Genomic DNA, 5,482 nt, shown 5'->3' on the forward strand with positions numbered 1-5,482 from the left:
CTTTTCCTCCACCATTTCTGGCAAGTACCTCTTTATTTTTGACAAGCTTGAGGAGGATAACATTTTCTTGATTATAAGCTCATCCTTTGGATGAGTCCAACTTAGTTGAAATTTGAACCCTAAGAAGGAGTGGTTTGTTCCTGTTTGTAATTGAACAGGTCCTTTACTGTTAAATTTTAACGAGTCCAATATAGGAGAAACTCGGCGTTTTTCAATTTTAGGGAATCTGAATAAACTTAAGAAAACTCCATGGTTGTCCTTTTTCATAAATTTGTATCTCCAAAGCCCGAAAAAGTATAAAATAACACTTGAAAGAACCGCTTGACCATTATGATCAAGGAGTATATTTCATAATTAGTGCCTCTAATCCGAAAAAGTAAAAAAGCGATCAATGACACGTTTTTTATAACCAATATCGAATTTGAAACGACAAAAATCTGGCAATCTTTTCATGTTTTTACGGTCATAAAAGGGCTGTAAGTAGACCATCTTTTTAATTTCGTTTTAACGAGCTTAAAAAGAAAAACTCGACAATCTTTTCATATTTTAGGAATCAGAAAAGAGATTAAAGATAACTCTAATGTTTTTTGTCAAAAATGATCAATTTTGCCTGAAAAATTCGTTATCATGCACAAAAACTCAAACATTACTCATACATGTTTAAAATAAATAAAAATGCTTCAAAAGTTACCTCTTTAAAGTGAAAAATAAACAAATTAAAAATTCATTTATTCAAAAAAGCTTATAAAAAGGGCTTTTGCAAATTCATTTTTACCGTTTGACTTCAAAGTGAGGAAAGAGAGCTTTTGGTAAGAAACTTCCCATGAAAATTGCGGAAAATCCGTCCATTGGAATCAAACACCATCACCTCCAGGTAATCCACATCACCTTACTCTTGCATTTCATCCATTTGAAATTTGTTTTTAGGGTTTTATTTTCATTTTAGGAAATATTTAGGTTAAAAGACCACGCGCAGTATAGGAAACCTGCGGACCCCCACTTTTTCGCATGCAGAAAAAAGTCAAGGGCCCGCACCTTTTGTATAGCTAGAGTGCGGACCTACGCACTGTCTCTAACATAGAGAGTGCAGTCCCCGTGGCATATGTTCTAACATTCCAAATTTTTCAAATTTTTCCCAAAAACTTTGATTTAAGATATTCTAATCCGCCTTTTCTTTGAATGTAGGGTATACACCATGCTTGACTGGCGGGAACGGGAGCATGAGGATGTGGACCTTGCCGTGATTAATCATCAACCTTCGATTGATGCATTGAAGGCATGCGGTTTATTCAAATTCTGGGCCATACCTGGCATGAGGGCCCAGGTGGACTTTTTGCAGTGGCTGGTAGACAGGTGGAATGTACAGGACCAATGTTTCTTTATTGGTGGCCACCAGCTCGAAATGGAGCTGGAAGACATTTACTTTTTGACTGGTTTGCCTAAGAGAGGTGAACAATTGACTCTATTCGGGGCTAGGCCAGGTGGCCAGTCTGTCGATAGCCTCCGGCTAGAGTTTTGTAATGACCAAACCAAGGACAAAGGGATTGATATCAAAACCATCTCCCATCCTGAACTCAAAGTGATTACGTTTACTGTCACCAAACTCTGCGAAAGTGCAACACTACATATGGCCACTGGACCCCAAATGCGGATGGAAATAGACTACTTTCGGGGTACCATCTTCAACTGGTGCGAAGCTATGTTGGCTAATGTAAAAGGCCAACTGACTAGAGCAAAGAACGGACAACTGAAAAACTTTGGATATGGTTTCTTAGTTGTGAGCTTTGGTCTAGAGAGGGTCCCAATGTTGGTCCCACAACATCTTTCCGTTGGAGCTGGACTTCCCCGAGAGCCCAAACTGATGCATTGGGTTACAGTTATGGCCTGTCATCTTGAGGAGGGTTCAGAAGTTGTTCGATTTCCTCCTGAGTATTTTCATTGGTTGGAGAACCAAGTTTTTGCTATTCAAGATTTTCCTTATGCTGGGATGGATTATCGTGGTGACCTAGACATGGCTCTTCCACCAGGAGAGCAATGGGATGACTCAGGTAAAATCATTTTCAACATTTTCTAATTAATTTTTTTTTTGTTTTTAAATCGTCCCAAAATTGATAGTAAAAAGTTTCAAATGCAGATATAGGTCCACGGCGACCAGCCACTCTCCGGCCCTATGAGAAGAAACAACCAGCTGTAGCAGCGCCAGCCCCATGAGACGAATCTATAGAGACCTTGGCCAAATTGGAAAACCATCTAGAGCATTTGATAGCAGACATTCCAAAGACTAGCATAGATGACATTCCTCTTAGGCTACAGCGCTATGTGATTGGGGTCCCAAGACCTTTCAGGAGGTTCCTTTGTAGGGTGGACCGTACAGTGGTTTCTTATCGATATCATCACCAGTGATAAGATGATCGCCTTTTGTAGACTCATATGACATTTTTTCTTTTTGTACTATCATTTTTCCGATCATAAGGTGTTTTTCAACCTATGATCGAAGACGATGTATATTTGACACACTTCTATGCTATGCTATATCACTATTACTGGATATCTTGTAAAACATGTTTATGGAATGTTTTTAAATTTACTGTTTGATTATTGCAAATGTCTACTTAACATTCGAGAAGCAATTGCATCTGCTAATGTATTTAAATATCTTGGAATATGCTGATATTCAATATAATCAAATTCACGTTCCAAGAGACGAACTCTCAAAAATAATCTCAATAACACTGGATTTCTAATGGCATAAACTCTATTAATCTGCAATACAACGAGTTCAGAATCTAACCTCACAATCAAACTCCAAATCCCAAATGAGATGGATTCAAATAATAACTCAATCACTGCACTATACTCTACAATGTTGTTCGTTTTTTGACTGAGGCTTACCCCATGCATAGATACCAACTCATCAGAGGGCGAATAGATAACCCAAGCTGCGGAAGAAATGTTCCATGTATTACGACAAGCACCATCAGCAAAACCAATGTATGTTTGGAGAGACGTCGACATCTACAATATCAAGAGTAAAATAAAGATAAGCAGGAATAATGACAAAAATACTCTCTAAGCTAAGAACACTTTTTAATCTAAAACACACCAGCTAGAAAGAAAACTAACCTAACTAAAATCTCCACACCCAGATTTAAGCATAATATCTCTTCAGATAAAGACCATTTATGGGCTTACCTAAAGAGACCCCGTCAAAGTCTACCAATTCATAAGCCCTTTTTGCCAGCTTTCGCTTAACAACATAAGGACCATGCCACATGGGTACGAATTTTCCAATGCCTAATTTATTATTTGCTTGATCATACAGTAAGACTAGGTCTCCTTCCGAAAAATTACGAGGTGTAACATTTTGATCATACTGAGCTTTAATACGTTTGGCATGAGCTTCGATTGCTAGTGCAGCATCACGTCGATTCTCATCTAGATGAGCCAAGTACAACAAACGTTTTTCCTCTTCGGAAGTGGCTGGAAGTAATTCTATGGCCATTTGTAATGACGGGATTTCGCATTCAATGGGTAACACAGCTTCCAAACCTTAAACTAGTTGGAAAGGAGTGAAACCAGTTGATGTTTTTACCGAGGTTCGATACGCCCAAAGCGCTAAAAATAGCATGTTATGCCAATTCGACCTATGAATCCTAATGATTCGTCGGATCATGATGACTAGAAATTTGTTGATGGCTTCAACCAGACCATTAGCCTGTGGATAATATGGAGTTGAACTATCATGACACATGCCAAGTTGGTCTGTTAGTTCAGTCATCATAATATTTCAAAAATGACACCCATGATCAGTGATAATCCCTTGTGGAACACCGAACCTAGCAATTATATGATTGAAAATGAAAATCGCAGCAGTTTTTCCGTCTGCCGAAAATGTAGGCATCGCCTCGGCCCACTTGGTAATCTACTGCAAGGATGATATACGCATGCCCCCCTGGCCGAGTGAGGGTTACATGTAATAAAATCGATACCCCATTTCGCAAAAGGACCGACGACAATTATAGGGTGGAGAGGAGCAGGTGGAGCGTGCATCTTTCGATCAAAAATTTGGCAGTTGTGGCATTTTTGAACCGCGTTAATACAATATTTAAACAAAGATGGCCAGAAATAGCCAGCGCACAATATCTTCTGGGTTGTGGCAAACCCAGAAATATGACCGCCACACGCTCCAGAGTGACAGTCATTTAGAACCCTTTCAACTTCCTCATGAGTTAAACAACGTCGAAAAAGAGAGTCTGCCCCACTTCGATAAAGTGTATCTCCAATAATTTTGAATTTTTGGGACTGGAATCGTATTTTCCAACACTGAGATCTTGAAATTTTAGGACGAAAGGATTGGGTTTGTAGATAAACTATGACATCTCCATACCAGGGATCTAAAGTGCTGATTAGAAATAAGGATTCGTCCGTAATGGGCTCTTCCACCACAGTTTCAGTATCAGCACGCAGGAAGTCACACATTAACTCCGCAAAAACTAAAGATTTCTTTGACTTAGATTTTTCAAATTCCAAGTCAAATTCTTGTAGGATGAAAATCCATTTGGAATACTTGCCCCTTAGCAATTGTTTGGTCAAAATATAGATCATAGGGTTGCAATCGGAAATTACAGTAGTTTTGCATAGTAAAATGTAATGACGAAAACGTTGGACAACTTGAACAGCTGCCAAGGCCAATTTCTCCACATGTGAATATTTTAGCTAAGTTGGATTCAATGTTTGAATAAGGTAATATATCACATGTTCACTACCGAATTCATCTTCCAGAACTAACACCATTCCAATGGTGGAATGAGAGGCGGCGAGATATAAGAAGTAGTCCTGGTTGTAGTTGGGAGGATGCAATAATGGTGCATGGGTCAACGCGTGTTTTAGTGCATCAAAATATTTATTGGTTCAACAACCGGGTAAAACCCTTTGTTATCTCGGCGTAGTTAGGAATGAATTGACGTAAAAAATTTGCTTTCCCTTGCAAACTTTGGAGTTGGCGAAGAGTCGAAGGAGGAGGCAATTTGACAATAGCTTCAACCTATTCTAGCAACCAACAACCCCCCTCTTTGTTTGGTATTAGCAATAACACCAAGCAAATGGGGACCCTTAATAAAAATCCAAAAAACATTTTACGATAATTTTTTGTATTCAACTCCTTAAAGCTGTATCGCATCGCGAGAAGAGAATGAAACGTTTTCCTATGAGCATAATAAACTGCGAAGAAGCGACGCGAAATTCATCGCATCACATACATTATGAAGCGCTCTTAAAAGAAAAATCTTAAGAAATCTCTGACGGCCGATATGCGAGGTCGCATATCGCAACATCGCGTAAGCAGCACACAATGATTGAATGACTAAGCGTGATCTGCGATCTGCGATGAATGCAATTTGCGATAAATGCGATCATGAATTTCTGCAATGACACATCTTGACGACGCAATCCGCGATGCTGCAATGCGAGTCGCAGAAATCAC

This window comes from Pinus tabuliformis, chromosome 8 (assembly GCF_031772625.1).
Source record: "Pinus tabuliformis cultivar Carrire ecotype Pingquan chromosome 8, CPIR1, whole genome shotgun sequence".
Classification (NCBI taxonomy): Eukaryota; Viridiplantae; Streptophyta; class Pinopsida; order Pinales; family Pinaceae; genus Pinus; species Pinus tabuliformis.